The sequence below is a fragment of the Opisthocomus hoazin genome, chromosome 6 (genome assembly GCF_030867145.1).
Source record: "Opisthocomus hoazin isolate bOpiHoa1 chromosome 6, bOpiHoa1.hap1, whole genome shotgun sequence".
Classification (NCBI taxonomy): domain Eukaryota; kingdom Metazoa; phylum Chordata; class Aves; order Opisthocomiformes; family Opisthocomidae; genus Opisthocomus; species Opisthocomus hoazin.
Window position 1 is genome coordinate 76,344,959 of NC_134419.1, and position 21,768 is coordinate 76,366,726.

General features: G+C 46.4%; 1 protein-coding gene across 7 annotated transcripts in view; it reads right to left on the minus strand.

The window, feature by feature from the left end:
- Positions 1 to 4,387: 4,387 nt before the first annotated feature.
- The window catches only part of OAT (ornithine aminotransferase), a 53,179-nt gene continuing 35,798 nt past the window's right edge, over positions 4,388 to 21,768 (minus strand). Inside the window, exons 12-14 of one of the 7 annotated variants that reach the window (XR_012764315.1) lie at positions 15,071 to 15,166; positions 10,816 to 10,967; positions 4,388 to 5,542 (exon numbers count right to left, since the gene is read on the minus strand). The gene's annotated coding sequence lies outside the window, so the exon portion shown is untranslated. Of the gene's footprint in view, positions 5,543 to 10,815; positions 10,968 to 14,736; positions 15,167 to 21,768 lie in introns of those variants that run through there. The other 6 variants (XR_012764316.1, XR_012764317.1, XR_012764319.1 and 3 more) reach the window with 6 other exon arrangements.

The following is a 21,768-nucleotide window of genomic DNA, read 5'->3' on the forward strand; positions in this document are numbered from 1 at the left end:
TCCTTCCATGCTTTTCCTCCTCAGAAGCACATCATGCTTTCTGAAATGAGCTTATGCCCACCTTTGTTTTGACGTACCCTTGAGTTGCTGAGAGGCGTGCTCCAAAGGTCTGATTTTTCATGTCTCTGGAGATTGCCCAATTCCCGGTAGAGTTCAATGTTTCCAAGCGCCAGGTGTTATCACAGATGTAGGGAAAAAAACATTTGTTTGGAAATAGGTAACTTCTCGTTTGCAATACCTATTTATACAACACAGGTAGTGCTATTAACATGCTTCCTGGCATGCTAATAAGAAAGATATCTGGGTTTCAGTGAGACTGTTCCTGTCAGAATAATTCCTACATGGTCTGTATAGGCTATGGCTGTTCTGGAAGCATAGGGACACTGGTGGTCGAAAGGAAAGTGTCACGTAACTTCAGGAGCACATGGAGTGCAAGCACAACTCAAAATCTTTATCTTATTAATATTTGATGTGTTGTTTTCTTTCATCCACACTAGAGAAATCAGAGGAGTTAAAAGAAGCAAAATGATTTAAACCCTCACTTTCCTGTCCTGAGGGACTATAAACACCATTTTTCTTCCTTGATGCACGGAGTGAAGTCATTGACAGGTACTGCATTAGGGAGCAGAAATGCTCTGGGCTTTTCAGTCGGTTATAAAAAGAGGAAACGCAAACCCGGTCAGCGTCTGCAGCTGGATCGTCGCTACTGTGTCCGCCGGGCGACAGCTCGCCCGCCAGCGAGGAAACACCTGCACAGGAACGGAGCGGTGACATTTGTCAGGGCGCTGGTGATGCTGACCTTCGCGACCACCAGACCTACTACTCCACTCCACAGTGGTCTGAGTTTTATAGTCGTCCTTCCAGAGGTATCTGTTGTTTTCTTCCAGCCTGTGACTCGGTAAATCTGTGTGTGACTCTATCAAGGACACATCCAACTTCTCTTTCACTCCTCCAGGCCCCTGCAATTGCCCTGCTGCAATTCCACCTCGGAAAGGATCCGGTGACAAACCTGTGGTCCTCCTGTCCCTTTACGTCCAGCTTCATGCCCTCCTTCTACACCTGGAGAGAGAGCTACGTACTCACACCAGGCATTTCGCTGCTGCTGGACCAATGGGTTTCCAGGGGGGCATCGCTGGAAGCGTGTGTCCTACTTGCACTGACATTTATAGATGTCATCTTTCTCTCCTTTGAAAACCTGCTCAGAAAACAGGCTACTCACATGTCAAGCTGCTGCTTGTTTGAAATTGTGAGGAGAGAACAGCATTTTTAATGGGCCTGTCACTGTATGTTTTGAGTTTTAATTGCACTGGATAAGGTTTTCAGCTTGTCTTGGCACTAGATTAGTCACAAGGAAGATACCTAAGTAACAGTGTCAGGTAGTGCTGGCTTAACTACTTTGAAATGGTCATACAAGTCTCCAATGACTGGCAATTTAGAGAATGTTACATTATTCTCAGAAAAAAAGAGGAAGCTTCAAGCAAAATCATCAGATAGTGCTTTGAATCTCAGAGTAATATATGTTAACTGCTAGAAGGTGGGAGAAAAACACTTCAGAGATGTGTTTAGTGCTGCTGCTCCTCTTGCTCGTTATCACCTTCGTAGCTCTCTTTCTGGCAGGGCATTGCAGAGCAGATGAATGGAGGTCTGGAGCCTGTGAGCTGCTGCTTGCTGGAGGCACCTCCCAGGTCAGACCCAGGCCAGACCCAGGCTGGACCTGCGGGAGAAGACACGGAGCCCCGGGCTTGTAGACCTGCCCACTGCCTCCGCAAGACGCTGCTCCTTGTAGGCATTTCATTTCTAGCAGCAGTTCTGTTAATCCAGGTAAATGTTTCATAAAATAAACGAGAGAGAATGTTATTCTCCTAAATGCATTTATATGGATCCCCTTATATGGGAAAAAAAAAAGGAGGGAGACTAAAAGGCCGTGTGCCTAATGCAGATTTCTTAGTCCATGTTTTAGTTTGCCTGTGCCAAAAGCAGTCTTTCAGGGTGGGAAAGCACAGCAAAAGGCAGGAAATATCCAGTGCAAACAAGACGCCAAACACCTCCGATTTACATCCCCAGCTGGTTTCCGGCCATTTCTGTGGACATAGGTCAACTGTGGAAAAACATCAGTCAGAGAACTGTCTCGTTTCTTCCTTTTTCCTACCTGTGGGTGCCTTCATAATTCTGGGATTCCAGCAAACACTGTCGAGTTTTATAGCTGAATAAACCCAGGATCCCCGTCAATGAATTAACCTTCCCCGGGCTCAGAGGACCCCTGGTCCCGGAGAATTTCCCATCCCGGTGGTCCCCATCCTCCTTCTCCTATGCTCCAGATGGAGGCATAAACACCAGGGATCCGTCTGCCTTCTAGGCACAAAAAAACCCAGTGTGCTTTGATCACCAAAACCCGGCTGAGAGTCATCCAGGGACGAGACCCTGGGCTGGGAGGATTCATAGGCTGTTTGATTACGTTGGACACATCTTCTCTTTTCCGCCTTTGGTTCATATTTGTTCATGGGAGAGAAGCGTATGATCTTTTTATAGTCTTCAGATAGCCAGCCCTGCGGTGCTGGTGTGTTGCAAAGCTGGACACAGTAGGCAATCCACGCTGGATCCGATCCCAGGCCGCGGCAGGTGCTTTGCACATATTGTCCTGCTACAGTTTTCGCAGTAGGAGCAGGGGACTTGCCAGTATAAAGTCTCCTTGCCCAGCTTTTCATCCCTTCGGGGACTGAAAGAACAGATTTAGCCATTTTTGCATTAATGCAGGCTAGCAATTAAAAACGTGTGACCTAAGTGTGATTATAAAAACGGTGAGAATAGTATTAAGGTTTTATAATTTATGACAGCAAAATCCTCCACTGAACCACGGGAGTACATATCCTACCGCAAAGCTCTGATTTAATCGAGGAAGTCTTTAAATCCAGACCCAAACAGCTAGCAGGACTTTTTCTAGATGCGTCGTCTCTTGGTCCTCCTGGACCCGGCTACCATGAGTGATGCTGGTCAGGGTGGCTGCCCATGGGCTCTTCTAAAGCTCAGACTTTCTTTGGGAATACATACTTTCTTCAAAGAGTTAATTGTAGTCTTATCTCAGAAAACAAGGGATTCACGCTTGACCTTCTCATGGCAGCTAGAGTACACGTGTGAATCTCTGTGCAGATTAAGATACAGAGTTAGTTTACACAGTTGTAGCCCAATACGCTGTTCAAACTCTGCTGAGCTTTTAACGGCAGAGCTTTCCCATCTGATATCCTCAGGCTTCCCCTGCAAAAGCAAGCTTTGGGTGTCTGCATGCACACAGATGAGAAAAGTGGGGATCTTCTAGGAAATGCTGTGGTTTCATTCCTCAAAAAAAAAAAATTTACTTCAACGGGTCTTTGTTGCCCACATCGTCCCTCCTGGGTGCCCCTGGACATGGGTGCCCACGGGTCATGGCAACCCGTTGTACATCACTGCGACCTCAGGCGTGTCAGACCTTGCACGGGGTTTGCTACCTAAGCACCCAAACACGTCACCCTGGCGAGGAATTACGTGGACAAACATTTGAATGTCATTTCCCCTGCGCAAAAGCTGCTCTGCTTTTTTCCTTTGGCACGCTCCTTTCCAAAAAAGAGCGGTCGTGCCTTTTTTCAAACCCAACTCTCTTTGTATGCAGTTGCGTTCTGGACCCTGTGGTGCTACTTCCCACACGTGAATTTTTTCCATTGTCCTTGGCAATTATAGGAGTCAAATGCCAAGTGGTGGAAGATTTTTTCTGTCGCCACAGCATCTGGCTTCCTGGCCGATTGCTCCGTCAGTTGTGCTGCAGACTGTGGAGCTACCTCTGTTCCTGTTGTATGTTTAAATCCATGGATTTACTTCGTCCCCATATGCTGTTTTCTTTTCTCACCTTTCAACTGCTTTGAACGTTTTTCCAAGAATTAATACTTCCTTGCGTAATTTCCATATGAGTTCAAGACACAAAATTTCCCTGGAATGGCTTTTCTCCTTATTTTAGGAAGGTTCTGGGTAAATTGTCCAAGTTCACCCACAGACACATTTATGACATAGCTGAGTGTTTACTCGTGGCTTTATGACATATGGCATTTGCTCTAAAAGCGACCATATTTTCTGTTAGCTCAGTGCTGCTCAGAAATAGTGATTGTCTCCCTTGGAGAAAGGCAGGCCTTCCACCCCAAACCACTTTTTCTCTGAAACATTTGGAGTGTTGTCTCGTAGGAAATGCATTAATTTGGTTTGTTCTAATTACCAGAGGATACAACAGACTGGTCCTCTGTGAAAGGTAATTTAAAGGCAGGGCTGTTGACAAAATTGTGCAGCACTTCTCAGACAGGAGAGAGAGCGTAAAGCTATTGGCAAAAACCCACTTTCTTGGTTCACTGAAACAATTAAGGATTAGTAGCATCAGTCTCAGAGATTTGGGGGGGGGGGGTATGTTTTTAATAAATTTTGTATAAAACCAGATTCTCAGCTGCTATAAATAAACATGTCTTGATGGAGTCATCTGTGACAGCTCAACCAGTTGAGAATCCAGCCCCTCGCTCTCATGTCGATTGGGGAAATACTTGCAGACAATGCTGGAAAGGAAGAAAAAAGAAAAAAAGTCTTTCAATAACATTAAAGTTCTGCTACCTGCCACGCAGTTCAAAGGTTGACCTTTTTTACCTGTAAAGGAAACCTGTCCTGCTGCTGCTGAGCTCAGCACCGCAGAGTGCACCCAGGGAAAGTAATTTCCCACTCATTCCTGATTAAAATGGACATTTCCGTTCCTCTGCCACCAGCAGCTAAAAAGTGCCTGCACTCATGACACCAGCAGCATGGGAGTCCTGCGTGGAGCTGCTAAGCCGAGATACACAGTCAGGAGGGGAAAAATCCCTTTGCTGGGTATTTCCATAAAGACCAACTGACCCATCACACAGGTGATGCGTTGATGGTCCTGCCAGCATTGCAGCAAGATGCAGCGTTACAAAAGGACAGGGGAACTCCTGCTCCCTACTGGGAGGGTGCACAGATAGAGGAGAACAGGTAGCGCACCCCATAAGTGCTGGCTGGTTCATCTCAAACTTTGCTCATCGTGACTTGACCTAAGTCTTGTTAGGAGGAGAGCATTAAATCATGCCTTCCCCAAGAAGGAAGGGGGCAGTGAGGTGACACCAGTGTTCAGGCAACCTCAGAAGCAGCAGGAGACTCAATAAAAAAATATGCACCATTCTTGAGCTAAGCTGCTAAGTACTCCCACTCCCACCTAGAGTTTAAAGCCCTGGAGCTGTATAATTGTTTTTTTTAGTGATAGCAGCTAAAACATTCATTCATACAGGAACTCATGCAGAATACATTTAATTAAGCACACAAAGCTGGGCCAGGAAAGCCAGATTAGCCCCAGAGCAGGCACAGTACATGCCTTGGATGCTCATATTCCTCCCCAGTCATATCACCCCAAAGGGCCACACCAGCCTGGAAGGCCCTTGCTTGTGTAGGGGTGACTGCCGAGCACCTTTCTGATGGCCATTGGGTGATGGGATGTGCCTGCTTGTCCCCTCTGAGTGTTCGTGACCTGGAAGAAATTAATGAGCACCCGTTGGACATTACATTTCTTTGGCAGCCAGGATTAAGCCAGAGCAAGTGTGAACGGAGGGCTTAAATTAATAAAAAACTCAGTATCTGGTTAATTATACCCTAAGCCATGTATATGCCACGAATCAGTAGTTTTACAAACCTGCACAACTGTTCAGCATTGCAATTTTTTCCATTCTACTACTACAACAAGAGGGAAACTGATTTTTTTTTTTTTAACATTATGTGGCTACGGGTTACGATAACTTGGAAATGAAGGTTTATGTTACAATGTCAGCGTTACCTCAGCTACACCGGAGAAGATTATACAATCTCAGAAGACCATCTGGCAAGAAATTGTTTTTGAAAGACATAAAAGCCAACAGATAGCACTGTTCGTCAGCTTCACACCATCAGAAACCATTGGTTTCATCTTTGTACAGAGACTATCCATGTCGTCAGTCACATAATATAGAGCAAGAAATAGATAAAGATTCTGTTCAGTGGCAATTATAGTTATTAAGACCAATAGAGAAATCATTTGCCGTGCTGCCAGCTCAGGGATTACAGATTCGATGCGTGGTTTCAGTGACCTCAGGGCATTAGAAGTGATACCCCTCTCTGCACAGTAGATTGAAAAGTATCGATGAGAGAGTCAAGATCAGAGAACAGCAGCTTGCTAAGACATTCCTCTGCCTCTGCCCATTTACTGCTACGTTAATCTTTCCTTGATCTATTAAATTCCATTTTCTTGGACATTTATTCTGGGGGCATGCAGGAAATGAGCTGAACCTACATCATCCCATCAGCTGGCACCCTAAAGGGATTCCAAAGCCATGAATCCGAAAGGATATACAGAACCACTCCATAGCCTATATTATCTTCATCGTAGAAATGATCCTGCATGGACTGCCGTCATCAAAGTAGGTGGGTATGTTGGTATTGACTCCTTCAGGTCAGGAGTGAACCTGCTTGTAGCTACCCTGTATCATGTTAACACACATAAATACTTGGGCAAGAAATTCAGAAGCATCTTTGCATATGAATGCTTTTGCCATAAAGGACCTAAATAAGACTGGGCTTTCTTAACTCTGGCACTGCCTACTCCGAGCTAATGTCTACTCTCCAGGAGTTTCTGCCTCAAAGAGACAGACTTCAGACAGGTAGTAAAGGGAACCAAAAGAGTAATATAGACTATAATCAGTACTTTACAAACGCTAGACCGAAGGAGCGATGCCAACACCCTTTGTCAGAGCAACAGGCTTGCTGGAGAAGTCATTGCTGTAATGGAGGATGGCAAGGTTCAAGCAAAAGTAAAGCACATAGTGCGGATTTCCCTGCTCTTGCACAGTATCTCCAATGGAAAATTAAGCTTTTATAATTTTAGAATTGCAGCTTCAATATTACTTCTTAGGAGCCTTGACGGGTTTCAGTCTCCTTCAGTGCTCAGCAGCTTTAGCCCTTAATGTCCCTCAAAATGTTCTCCTCAAAGCAGCAAATTATTCACCTTGCTGAGATGATGAGCTGTGACCATGTGTGGTCCCAGCAGGACTTGGAGATGTTCCTTTCTGTACAGCCTTAGGGAAGGCTTTATCATATCCCTGTCTGGAGCAACAGAAGGCTGAGAGGGGACCTTAGAAATGCCTATAAATATCTGCAAGGTGGGTGTCAGGAGGATGGGGCCAGACTCTTTTCAGTGGTGCCCAGCGACAGGACAAGGGGCAACGGGCACAAACTGAAGCAGAGGAAGCTCCAGCTGAACATGAGGAAGAACTTCTTCCCTCTGAGGGTGATGGAGCCCTGGCACAGGCTGCCCAGGGAGGCTGTGGAGTCTCCTTCTCTGGAGATATTCCAGACCCGCCTGGACAAGGCCCTGTGCAGCCTGCTGTAGGTGACCCTGCTTCGGCAGGAGGGTTGGAGTAGATGACCCACCGAGGTCCCTTCCAATCCCTAACATTCTGTGAGTCTGTGAATACATTATTTAATCTCTCCTTAAGAGGTGGCCGACATTCAGAATTACGCATGACTTCATTGCTCACAATCTCAGTGAATTCTGGCCTGTAGAGGGATTTTCAGTGTAAAGTTTGTGTCAAAACGCTCCTGGAGCCAATTAGCATCATACCTGTTATGGTGACAGTCTGCCCGCAGCGGTGTCATGGCCAGGACAGGCCATCCGACAGGTTAGATACGAGCGACTGTGCCGGTCAGGGGCTAGCTTTGCAAACGTCCCACTGACAGGAGATGGCTATTTCTGGCTTATTCTGGAATCCCCTCTGCTATTTCACTATTAGTAGCTAACAGTACGTATGCATCCGTCAGCCGAGCAGCTGCATCTCTAACCAGTTTGGATAGGAATGAATGAGAGGGAAGAGCTACAAGCGTATCCTCTAACGGATGGTGTTTCAGAACAACCTTCTTCGGGCAATTGTTGTCTATCACTCTGTGTGCACACAATACCATTAGAGTGTGTACCCATGTTCAGCAAGCTGGGGAAAAAAATAATAATAATAACAAATAACGGTGATGGTAATAATGGGTCCACGTTGAGCATATATCAGAATTTCTCCCACTCAAGTCACACCCCCTGAATGCTGAGGGCATGTGGTGATGTATCCCTGCTGAGATTCATTTCACATCATCGGCCCCATCCAGCTCTCCAGCTGCACGTCTGCAGTCCCTCGCAGCAGCCTCTTTACTCTGCGGCTCAGCGAAAATTGCTCTAATTTATGCCGGTGTTACTGGTAAATGACTGAAGAAAAATACTGCAATGTTCGTAACCAAACAGCTGTACGGTGATGACTTTGAAGGTGCTGCGGGTGCAAAGGACAGCAGCCCCAAGTGCTGAGCTACAGCCCCTACCTCTAACTGGGGGTGTGCATGGAAAGGGGTGCAGGCACCCAGCATTTAGGGAGCAAGGCATCTGCACAAGCGGCACTTGCACTCAGCTGAGGTACTGGGTTCAACAGTAACCAGACTTCTCTGGCTATGCATCTGACTTCTTTTTCTTCCTTTGTGCTAGCTGACTTGCATTCCTCAGAAGTAGCCACAATTTAAGATTTAGAAAATAATCTATGTGTTCTGAAGAAAATCAGACTTTCTTTTTCATCTCCTTGTCTCCCTTGCTGTCAAAATCTTATTTTATGTCTTTCTCTTGCAATCCATCTTAACGGTGGCAATGGCACAGGTAACATATGTCTGTGCTTGATGGACTGAGGGACACTTGTATGACTGAGGGACAACGCCTATAACTAAGTCTTTGTGAAGGATTTGAGAGCAGAAGATACGGTATCCAAGCAGCATCTCGCTTATTCTAACATAAAGAAGATAGCTCTGCAAACCAAAGTGTCCCACCCACATTCAAAGTTAAAATCCAATGAATGAGCACCCCAGCATATTGAGTCCAGCCAGCCCAGCTTGCTTTATCCAGGCTTATCACCCTTCCAAGCAGTGTTCTACTAGATCTTCTTTATTCCAGTTAGGAAAGAGAAAAGATGACTTCTCGCCAATGTGATATTTGGTTAACGGAGTCTAGAAGACCCTGACTGTGATTCCTCCTGATCTTTCGTGACATTTTTTGTGTAACACTCGTATCTGTGCCGTAAGCAATGGGTCTAGCTGCTAAAACACAATTCAAAAAGGAAATGCAGCTTTTCACAATGTGACATATATTTGAAAACCATTAAACTAAGCAACAGAAATAGCACATAGCCTAAATACATTTCCCATTATTTCCATACACAGTTATGTTTATCCTTGGAAACCAGCTTGTACAACATACTTCACTGAAAGAAAAGCAGAGAAATGTCTCTGCTACATCACAAATGGAGGTTTTTTTTATATCTTTGTATATTTGACTTACTATTGTCTAACTGTAGGCACTTCAACTAAGTTTCTAGCAGATTTCAGCACTGAACCTAGCTGTGATGCGGAGGAAGTTCGAAGGAAAGGCTATGCATAACCAGCTCATTTTATCACAATTCACTACATTTTTCTGAGAGCCTGAGAAGAGGGAGAGAATTCAAGAATATTCTTGTGCACTGAAATTACAAACCAGTCCTTGTTTAGGGTAGTGATGGCAATGGTGAATAACCATTGATTGTTGTTACCTCTAACAGTTATATTTTAAAAGACAGTTATTGCAGATGAATAATGTATGAGCTTGAAATCACTTCTCAAGACACTTGAAGCCCTTAGCTGAGATGCACAGCACAGGCATATTGCTTAGATTGCCTTCAGAGTGCTCTGCTTTATTGTTCTGAAACACTGCATAACAATCTCCCTTAAAACATCAGCTTGGATAAATCACACCTACCAGAAGTGGTGATGATTTGTATGAATGAAACTCTTGCAGCTCCTGTGCCTCACGAACGCCTCATGCCCAGGTTGACCATTGCTAACTGTTATAACCAGGCAACAGAATTTGAGTTTTCCTAGACAGAAATCATGTTCCTGCATCACCGCAAAGGCTGCTACACGCCCTCTGCTCGTTCTCAAAAGGTAATGGTTTATTGATCATTGCTGATCAGGCAAACTGGCATTCTGATAAACACACAGGCACCAAATCCCGAGCAGTGTGAGTATCACAACCCTTTCTACACGGCTGGATTTTTCACCCTAGTGTTCTTGAAATGGCTCCCTTTGCAATTTAAATTCAGATGGAATCATTTCTACTCTGCGCGACATCCAACAAATCACTCCGGAGTCTGTCCCTTAAAAACGCCGCGCCAGCCCTGACGCCTTGCCTTCCCTGCGCTCTTCTTGCCAGATCTCTTCTCAGAAGGAAACATGATGGTGAGCTGGGATGATGCCCTACTGCAAGGGGTTGGGAAATTCGGCATCCCCCAGTCTCCCTGGATGCAAACCTTTGCAGAACAGGCAATATCTAGTGAGTACTTTTCAGACATGGAACTTTTTGGCTCTGCTTCTCTTCTATTAGGAAATCATGCACAGAAAACTGCTAAAAATTAATTAAAGCTGCTAAATCACAGAATCACAGAATCACAGAATAGTAGGGGTTGGAAGGGACCTCTGTGGGTCATCTAGTCCAACCCCCCTGCCGAAGCAGGGTCACCCAGAGCAGGCTGCACAGGACCTTGTCCAGGTGGGTCTGGAATATCTCCAGAGAAGGAGACTCCACAACCTCCCTGGGCAGCCTGTTCCAGTGCTCCGTCACCCTTATGAAATGCATAATCTTGAGTCCAAAAGAATCAAAGTTAACATCACTCCACAGCGCATCATGTTTCAGCACACTCATTAAATACAGTCTTTAATTACCCAGTTGCGGGGTTTCTGTTCTTCCCTCATCCCACATATGACAAAGCGAGGGGGCTCTCTGGAGCCCTGCCCAATGCACAGTGAGTAAGGCAGTGGAGTCGGGCTGCACACGAGTACTGAACAACTCGGCTCATGGGCAAGCACCATCCACCCTGCAAAGAGAGGAAAGGGCATGCAGTGGAAACCCTGGAATGTCATCGTGCAGTTAGAGACTGTAGAAATCGGCGGCGATGGTTATCCCAGGAGAGGACCGAGCCCTGAATTATACGGGGCACTCATACAAGAAGGAAAAATCAAAGTATTGCCTTATCCCGTTTTTAAATTTCTGATCGTATGAGTGCTTCTCTTGACAACTTCTACCTTCTTTTCCCAGTGTTTCTTCTTACGGGACAGCTTTTTCACGGCTCACAGTAGGAGTATTATTAGTTCTGCATGGTTTAGTCCTGTGCGCTCTTGGAACCACACCAGCCCCAAAACTTCCCATCCAACTTGTCTTTGCTTTGTGTCCCCAAAAACTCAGTGTCCAGACCCCAGCAAGGACCAGTCGGGAAAGCACGCAAAGCGGGAGAGCCAGAGCACCGCTGGAGCGGGCAGGGGGCTGGGAAAGGATCAGCAGCGCAGGGCTGTGTCTCCAGCTTCACTGACAGGACAGTGAAAGGGCCTGGCTTTACTGCAGGTGGTACGGGGATCTCAGTTTGAACCACATCCTGCGGCTGTGGAGATTTTTACAGCAGCGGTTCCATTAGCAGCTGAAGCTCCAGTGCACCCGGCTTCTCCTCCCCTGGATTTGCGGGAGGTGATGCTCTAGGACGACCTATGGGGTGGGGGCTGTTGGCTACCGCCAGCAGACAACAGAGCAGGAATATTTGGTCTCCCCCAAGCTGTAATGCTCCGAAGGAGCTCTCACGGCCCTTTCAGCCTTACGCTTAGTACTTTGTGTCAGTTCAGCCAGCCTACAGTTTTAAATTGATTTCATTTGATAGACTCACAAAGTGAGCGGTGATAGCCCAAACGTTAGAAAAAATCTTGAGCGTATGCATGCGTGCATGTGTACTCCATATCCAACATAGCATGGGATTCATCTCACCTAACTTTAGCTAATTTAATGCTGCATGCCTGCTCTGAGAGTTGGTGGAGAAAACCAGGAGCACCTGGAGAGCAATCCACCCCACCCAGCTAAAGATGCGTGACTCTTTCCTGGAGATGTGCAAAGCGAGTTCAGGAGACCGCCAGGAGAAAAGCAAATGTCTCATAAACGTACTGAAAGGTGTCATCACGTTTGGAAAAGCTGAAAAATTCCAGTTAAAATAAGAAAATGTCAGCAAGATGTAGCAAGCAGAAACCTGTGGGACAAATTCCTGCCAACCAGCATCCACCAGCCCAGTTCTGTTGCCAGTTTCGTGCCGGTGGAAGGCAAACGCTTGCAGCAGAATTTCTCCAGTCTTCTACAGAGGTAACTAAATCCAATGTGAAATACATTCCTCATGCACAGGTTTGCACTTTAAGTGCTAGGTAAGTAGCTTCTATTTATATAATGGGGAATATTCTCTGGTTTAAAAGACCTTTACAAACTTCTGTTTTTCCTATAGAGAAGTATCAGACAGAACAACAGAATTTCAAGTAGCAAGTGCTTTCACTGCACGGAACCCTATGAATGTACTCCTAAAACATTTTCCTCTGTAGCTTATTCAACACACAGGAAAAATCAAATAGGATTTCTCTTAGCGTCCCAGCTATGAATAGATGTAAAGCCAGGCAACGTTAGAAGCAGTTTCACAGCTGTTTCAGTACAACAATTTCTTTGTAAATAAAGTGAATGTTATGTCAAAACAGCTGTTAAAGTGATTTTATTGAGTCACTGGGCACAAATATCATGTAACTTATCCTTTAATTATTCTGCAATTCTGTAGGTTTCACTAATAAACAACATGTGGCAGTGGGATATTAGGGGCTCCTACAAATTGCTGTGCAATTACACTCACAGAGATTTGTGGTGCACGCATTAGAGAACTGTTATGTCTTTATTTTGGTACTCTGCGCTCTTGAATCTCGAAGGCATCCCCTCATGCACCGCCGTGCCTGGCAGCCACTTTGCGCTGATTTCAGTGGAGGCTGTCAGAGAGCAGACACAGATCCCAACACTGACCTTCCCTAAAAGAATTGACTTTTGCCGTTTTTCTTATTACTTTTTCCCCTGAAGTGTAATAGAAGTCTTTTAGATTGAAAATCACATCGTTGCACCATGTGTGGAAAAAGCAGAGCTGGCTCCAAAAGTGACTTTAATGGAAGCTGTGCTTCTGTTTAGGTGACAACGATAGCCTCCTTATAAGCTCTGTATATGACGGACTAGGAATAAGAGTCTGATTTCCACAGCAGTTAAATTTGCTCTGTGCCAACCATAGTTCAAAGCAAGTAGAAACTGAGGTCACCGAGAGCAGAGAGCTTCATGGCTCCAAATAATGCTTTTGGTGGGAGGATCTAATGGCTTCAGGTTTCTCTAACTGGAAGAGGCTCAAGCCTAGGTTTGGTCCTGGCGTACCCACAAAAGACAGCGAGGTCTTCACTGGCTACCCAGTCTCCCTGGGAGCTTCCCAGTAAATTCTCCCGGACTTCAAGGTCAGGTTGGACGGGGCTTTGAGCAACCTGGTCTAGTGGAAGGTGTCCCTGCCCATGGCAGGGGGGGTGGAAGGTGATCTGTAAGGTCCCTTCCAACCCAAAACATTCTATGATTCTACAACTCTATGATTCTATGTTTCTCAGCAATGTTGGTAAATGCAGTCTTGCTGCCCACAGAGCAAGGGCAAACCCCCTCGGTTTTGGCAGCCATATCTGGTAGGGCACCAGAGGCAAGTCACAGAATCACACGCACTCTCCCCTCTCGCCGGGGTGGGTTAGGAGAGCTCCATCTCATGATGAGCAAGCGGTACAAGGGCTCCCAAGGACTGTGCAGGTCAGTAGTAGCAATCCTGCTTTTAAAGGACAGCTCTGCAGCATTTTTGCCTCCCTGATGTGAAGGATCGTGAGATTTATGTGTCTTCTTCGCATCTGTGGCATTTTAATGTTAAAGGTTTGGAAGTGGCTGCTATCAGCTATCCTGACAAAATGGAAAATATGAGGCCCTGGAGAAAATGTAGATGTGAAATTATAAATAAACTTGTGAGAAGATTGCAGTGTGAAATATATCATGTTGTTCTTGAATGATCTGGGAACTGACCGAATTTGTTCACCGAAAAACTTCTGACTAATTTTTCAAAATCAAGATGTCCTTTGTTGTTTCTTGCTTAATATTACTTTATAGTTCTTTTTTATCCAGCAAGCAGCTTACTGCATCTTTTCTAAGTGGCCTGGATTCTGAAGGGAATATTTTCCATTAGAGCTATGGTACTATTTTAGCATGGGTATTCTTCAATGATTCCTAATGAAATACCCATTCACTAAAGCTTTAATGGAGATGAGCACCACGCATTCAGCTAAAGGAGAAGTTCTGTGAAGCCACACCAATATTGCTGAGGACAGTGGAGTGTCACTAATTACCCAATTTCATTGAGTAAGCCACACTGTGTAAAACACAATGTCCTGTAAGAACAAAAACATTATTCCTGATAAAATGTTCTTTCTCGGTCTCACGATTATTATTCTTGAAATTTCTTTTCCAGTCAAACTAGAGAAATACAGCCCCAAGCATGGGACAGCTTTGCCAGTCTCACCTGCTTTTTAGCTGGCTGCATGTTTCCCAGAAGTCTTAAGGAAAGTAGTTGTATGCTGGCTTCATTTTCCTGTTTATTCCCAACAGTTTGGTAAAACCAGCGAGGCCAAAGGTGATTTCCAAAATCCGAGTTCAGGGTAGGAAGCCTGCTCCTTAGTTCAGCAGTGCTCAGCATCATCCCCTCAACCCACCCACAAAGCAATTGAAGCCACACACATCAGTGTTTTAAAGGGTTTTCTCCTCAAAATGATCAGCTGAATGACTCTGAGTGCCTCCATCAGGAGGTATGGGAAGGATCATGCACCGAGAAAGGGTTTTATAAAATGTTATGTATCAGCAGTTGAAGGCTGTGTTATTGTCTTGTCCATGAACCTGTTGTCTCATGTCTGGAGCTGGCAGGAAAAAAATGCATTTTGGCCAGTCTCTTGAAGTGCATTGATAAGTCAGCGTGCTAAGACCCGTGGAAATAAGTGTGGGTTTTTTTCAGAAAAATCATGATTTTCTGGTAACAGCTCTTCCCGTCAGCTAGGAAACATGCTTAGCACTCACCACAGTGCCAAGGTCTGGAAGGCCACCAAGCAACCGGACGCTGCAGCACAGAGGTATCTGCTCTTGTGGCTGTGGGGACCTCATCTGGAGGTGCTTCTGTAAAGCAAGAACATCAGAGGAGACCTAACACCTGAAATTGCAAGTTGCAGTTCTCCTTTCTGTCTTACTCTGGAAAATGTGTTACACAGCAATGAAATTCTACTTTTTATAAGGACAAATCTCAGAGAATTAATTTATCACTGATTTTCCTTTCAAGGCTTTGAGAGGTATAGGAGCCACACAACTAAGAGCTGCTATCGCCGTTAGTTTGGGGCCAAATATTAAATAATTAGAAGAATGGAAAGGAGTTGAGAAGCTACGTGACACTGAGCCGCTGAGCCAGTAGAGCTGGGGTGACTCACATCACACATCTCGGACTGCGAATCCCCATCTTCCTATCTTCCAACATCTGACTGGTCAACATTTTTCTAACCCAACTATTTTCATAGCTATTTTCATATGGGATTTCAAAAATTATGTGTCACTGGTCTGAAACTGTTCCAGTCATCCGTAAGGTCACTGGGAGCAAAGACCAAACCGAGCGTTTTCTAACCCCCATCATCTCTCGACTGCTCGTTTCCAACAGGCCTCGTCGCCCATGAGCAGCGTTTCTGTTCACAGCTGATTATGTGCCAGCCCTCGGCAGAATGAGAGTGGTTTTTGAAGAGATCAGGCAACAACTGATAGACCAAGGCTGGGAATAAGCCCTCTTTTATCTAGAAAAACTAAAATGAAAGTGATTGGAAAAATGTTTTTTTATTACTTCCCCAGAGGAGACGATTAGGGAACCTGAAAACAGAGGCTGCTGTGTTGAATTGAACTGTTTGAATTTTAGCTAAAAATGCCCAGGCTCAAATGAAAAACCATTTTAGACAGCAGGAGGGTTTAGCCCCCTTTTTTTTTTAACTGTTTTTACTATTTGTAGTAAATATATTTGCATAATTTGTACATCCAAAGTACCCCAACTGGGACTAATTATCCACTGTGTTAGACAACATACAAACACGCAACAGAGCCAACCTCTGATCTGGAAGATTCACAATCCAGCGCTCAGTTTCAGCAAATAACCCTCGATAGGCCAAAGTGTTCATTCTTTTTTCTCTTTTTTCCCCATTTATTAAAAAGGGCTCTTATCCAAACCCTCAGTGGCCCTTTCAGCAGCTAGAAGAACAAGGAAATACTGTGCCCTGGGCCCGGGTTTGCAAATCAAAGCCAAGTCTCCTTACTCTGGAGCAGACTTTATGTCTCACACGAAGCAAGGCGGTTCAGCTCCTCCGTGCCTTCGTAACCTGTTTGTAAAATGGTAGTAGCCCCCCCCATCTTCTCAGAGATAGGCTGAGGGCATCACGAATTGCCATGTACTAGGTAAAGAAAGTCCTGTAAGTATTTAAGAAGTAAATAATATGTACAGTATTTTATCACCAGCCAGCAATGAAACCCAAGCCCATAGGGCTGGACGGGCCGGGCATTCAGTGCAGTTGTGTTTCCTAATTGAAGCAGTAATGTTTGTGGTTTCCAGCACCAAAATTCATGTGTTTCTCCAGCCAACTTTGCTACTCCTGATAACATCACTGCTTAGAGATGCCTGCTCCTGCCTCGCTGTCAGGTGCGCAGCATAACTGCACTGCCTTTAACCCAACGCGTGCTCATAAAACCAGGGCTGATGTCCCAGTCCCATTCCACATTGTAAGCTGAACCATCAAGAGTAAAATGCCAGCGATAAAGCTTGTTGAGATCCAGCTACTGGGAGGCTGTAATGTGCAATAATCCAACTGCTTGCTGCGGTCGGTAACAAAAAAAAAAAAGAGCAGATGAGGCGTTTTATCAGCTACACCACAAATCCTTTAGGCTGGGTTTGTCCTCTTTATTCGCAGAGGGCACAGCCCTGCTGCAGGAGAGGAGCCATCGGCGATTGGAGCTCTCTCTGAGAGGGGAACCCGGGGCAGAAAACCAGGAGGCAACATTATTTTTGATCCCACCGCCCCTTCGCTCCTTAAAACACAGCCTCCCGAGCCGCCGCTGCCCGGCGAGCCGCAGATCAGGGCTCGCTTTGGCAGGACAGCGAGGCATCCCCGTGCCCGGCAGCACCCACGGGTTACACCGTGGCAGCTTGTCACCAGCACGTCCACCCGTCGGCACCAGGTGATGCTCTGGCAGGCCGCTGTGAAATAGGCAGGGACCAGGGATGAAGATTTGGTCTTTTTTCCCTGTCTTCCTTGTATGTTGGGGGGGGGGAAAGTAGCTTCACTTGAAATGTTCTATTCCAACATCATGATTTTTTTTTTCAGGCTGATTTGCTGGTTGTTCAGACTTTTGCACCTTGCACTCAGGCTTGGTTACATTCGTCTAAGCGCCGTTAATATCCATCCTCGCCATGCTCAAGCACAAATTCTCCTTTCGTTGCTGTCAGGAAAACACTCCCAATTATCACTTGGCAAAATCAGCATTAAGACCTCTAATGAGTCTTGCTCCTGAATTCAAGTAGAAAAGGATCATTAATGTAGGGATGTGAGCCCCACGGTGAGTCCACCCAGCGTGGTCCGTGCCATGTGAGCGCATCGTACGGATGTAGTGAGGATTTTACAAGTCCTGCTGTGTTCTGTGCTCACACGGGCTAAGAGAGGGAGCGCAGGGGAAATGACTGCATCGGTGAAGGGATTTTTCCTTCCAGTGACCAAGATAAATACACAGAAAGAAAAATACATGAAAGGCAAGAGTAGCTACTGTGTCCAGGACACAAGTGGCATTTCAAAGACAATTCTTGAGCATGGAAAATATGACTTTTGGATAACTGCTAAGATCACAGAACATGGTATTGCTCCTCTGGGTGCATCTCATCCATTAATGGTGACCGCAGGCGTTCTGTCAGTGGTTCTGGTTACCCTGGGCCAGGCTCTCATACCCTTTCCCAACTCTCTAGTCCTTCTCCCGGCTTTCGGACAGGCTCTGTGATCCAAGTATCTGCCAACTTTGTCTCAAAATGGATCCTTAGGCAGTTTCCACAAGCTGAGGATCACAGGCTACAAGGGTGGTAGGAAAAAAGCTCAGCAGCATCTTTCTGCTCAGGGACTCCGAGCACAGCACTGTCCAAATTCCGAATATTGTCAGTGAGATGTCCCATTCTGCAACTTTGAGCCGATTACACTGAAACTTCTACGGCTTCTCCAGAAACTTATCCTGAATTCATGTTACTAATAAAGGTAACGCAGACGGGAGATGCTGAGCAGGAGGTAGAATGGTGTGGATGAAATCTAGGCATGCAGTAAGAATAATCGCTGTAAACAATAAAAATACTCAGAGCCCACTTAGAGCAGTAGAGCAGAAGTGTATCTAGAGAATCACAGAATGGTCGGTGTTGGAAGGGACCTCTGTGGGTCACGCAGTCCAACCCCCTGCCCAAGCAGGGTCACCCAGAGCAGGCTGCACAGCACCGCGTCCAGGCGGGGCTTGAATATCTCCAGAGAAGGAGACTCCACAGCCTCCCTGGGCAGCCTGGGCCAGGGCTCTGTCATGCTCAGAGGGAAGAAGTTCTTCCTCGTGTTCAGCTGCAACTTCCTCTGCTTCAGTTTGTGCCCATTGCCCCTTGTCCTGTCGCTGGGCACCACTGGAAAGAGTCTGGCCCCGTCCTCCTGACACCCACCCTGCAGTTACAGGCATTTATGAGGTCCCCTCTCAGCCTTCTCTTCTTCAGGCTGAACAAGCCCAGCTCCCTCAGCCTCTCCTCGTAGGAGAGATGCTCCAGTCCCCTCATCATTCTCGTAGCCCTGAATAAACCTATTATTTCCAGACCTAGCCAGACTCCTAGACATAGTTTGGTTAGGACTTGTTTATCATAGGAGTGTGGAAAAGTACTGCCAGCAGTACCAGATTGCCAAGTATTTGACTTTGTAAATGTATACATTTGTTTGTTGAAAAGTAACGAGCTCTGGAACAGCATATAACAAGATGCAAACTGTGTAATAAGATGCAGAGATGATGTACGTGACCGAAGGCTGTTTGGGTACTAATGGTGTGTGATCGCAGGGTGAACAAGGAGCAGCATTTGCAGAGCGCGTAGCAAAGGACGTTTCATGACAGCACTGGAGAGCTGCATGGTGAATCACCACCATTCGAGAGTTAAAAAGTGTTCACCTCTATTAAAGAGTAGCCCGAAGGTCTACCTCCATGCTGCAGGAATCTGCTACCTGTGGAGTTCAGATGGAGATTAACTGCTCGGTGTCCGAGCACAAACCATGCTGAGCAGGGGAGGTTGTCACCAGGGAGCCCAGCCCTGGAAGGGAAGGCATCACACACCCCCAGCCCATTCCCTGCCACCCAGTGTCACCATGGGGACCTGGAGCCAGCAAGGTTGGTCATTTGGAGGGACACATAAGTAGGTGTCCCTGGGACGTGCCTGGTAGGAGCCCCTGCAGGCAGATTTGTCAGAACTGTGACATCCAGTGGAGACAGAAGCAGGGCAGTTTACCCTTCAAAAAACGTGGGTTGGTCACCCCACGTGGTTGTACCCCACAGCTGGTCGGTACCCATGACTCTGGAAGCAAAGCATCCCTTTGATGGCCCGCTGCAGCCCTCCAGCTCCCGTCCACCTCCATGTCCTGAGAGCAGCAGGAGCTCCAGGGGCTCCGACTGGGAGACGCTGAAGGGGAACTGTGACTGTGAAGTGCTAAGCTGGGGACAGCCAGTCTGCTGGGCAAGATCACTTCCTTTCTGTAAACCTTATTAAGCTTCTGAATCTCAGAGAGAACATAATTAAAATGAATAAAGGTAATGAAGGCTTAGGAGGGGGGAAATAGAGCAGCAAGTCCCAAACTGAGAGATGGAGACAAAAGGAAAAAAAAGAGCAGGAATGAGTAAAACACAGGATTCACACCCTTGGTTTTCAGACTCCTTTCAGCTGGCCTTCTTTAAAAAAAGGGCATGTCTTGGATTGTCTGATGGCTCAAAGGAGTTTTTCCTGAAACTGGTGTCTTTGCAGCCCACCGCAAGAGTCTGAGCTGCTCAGTAGGTACACGAAGAGCGAGCAGCACCAGCTGACCCCGTCGCTGGGCACGCAAGGCTCAGGTCTTTCTGGGCGGTGGTCTCAGGATGGCAGCCTGGCCCAGTCATCTCCATCTTCCCACCAGCTGCTGAGGTCATCGTCAACAAGTGAGGATTTCAATGGGGAAGGGAAAGGATGAATTGATTCTTGCTGTGACTGCATGTTTTCCAGTCTGTGTCCTCAAATCTTAAAAAGCGTTTGTGAGGCCACCCGGGTGCCACTTCTTTTGTGGTGGGACTCCCCTGACGGGCTACTGTGTCACAGAGACAGCTCAAGGAACAGACGTCTTCAGGGTGAAGACACAGCCCTGAAACCTCCCCAGCATCGGCATTCTTACTCCCTCGTGCCCTGCAGCTGCAAAAGGGCAAGTAATGGCAAAACGTCTGCTACTGAGGATATCCAGATCTTCACTGCAAAACTTTCTTCAGAGGTGTTTTTCCTTATTCATTTGACCCTTTTCATAGCAGAAAGAAGGCAACCCAGCAGTGGAGGTCTAGCAATGACAACCCCATCGACAGCTGCTGTTATTTCATAGTGGACTTTCCCAGGCCAGGAGATCCATGCACAGTCTTGAAAACTGCAGCTAATTTCAGTTATTCAGGACTCTTCAAATGCTTGGGTATTATCTGAAAGTACCTTAAAATCAATTTTTACAAGACATTTCATTTGATAAGGCATAAAAAAACTGAGACATTGAAAAAAACATTTTTCTTCCTCTCTTTAAGTTTCTGCAGAAAGGAAAATAGGACCATCCAAAAGTCACCGAATATAATAAATTAAAGTTCTGGTCTAACAGATTGAAAACACCTAATGGGAAATGAAAGTTTTAGAAAGATGCCCCACAAGTCAGCTGTTTTAAGTGAGGGCAGAAGCAACAGGCTATGTTTTATCACCGCAACATTAAGCACCGCTGTAATGTTATACAAGAGGGAGAACGTGCTCCCTCGTATTAAGAGTGCCTTAATTACATGTATCTGAGCTTCTGCTGGATCCTGGGCTCACCATGATTCACGGCTTCGAGCTCTGAAGGCAAGCTGCCTCCTCGCAGTGCAATTTGGAGCTCCATGTGACAGGGACCTATTATATGAGGGGAGCTAATATATGCTTACAAATATCTGCAGGGTGGGTGTCAGGAGGATGGGGCCAGACTCTTTTCAGTGGTGCCCAGTGACAGGACAAGGGGCAACGGGCACAAACTGAAGCAGAGGAAGCTCCAGCTGAAGATGAGGAAGAACTTCTTCCCTCTGAGGGTGACGGAGCCCTGGCCCAGGCTGCCCAGGGAGGTTGTGGAGTCTCCTTCTCTGGAGATATTCCAGACCCTCCTGGGCACGGTGCTGTGCAGCCTGCTCTGGGTGACCCTGCTTGGGCAGGGGGTTGGACTGGGTGACCCACACAGGTCCCTTCCAACCCTGACCATTCTGTGGGTCTGTGATTCTGTGACGAGCCTGCTGCGCCAAGCCTCGGCTCCTGAGCCGGGAGATGGCGAGCACGGCGAGGACACCCCCAGCCAGGGAGCTGCCTGCAAGCACCCACACGCAGGGTGCGATGTTTGGGTACCTTGGGCGTGTTTTAGAAAAAGCAAACCAGACTGACCCTGAGACGCTGCAGTGTCTGAACGCTC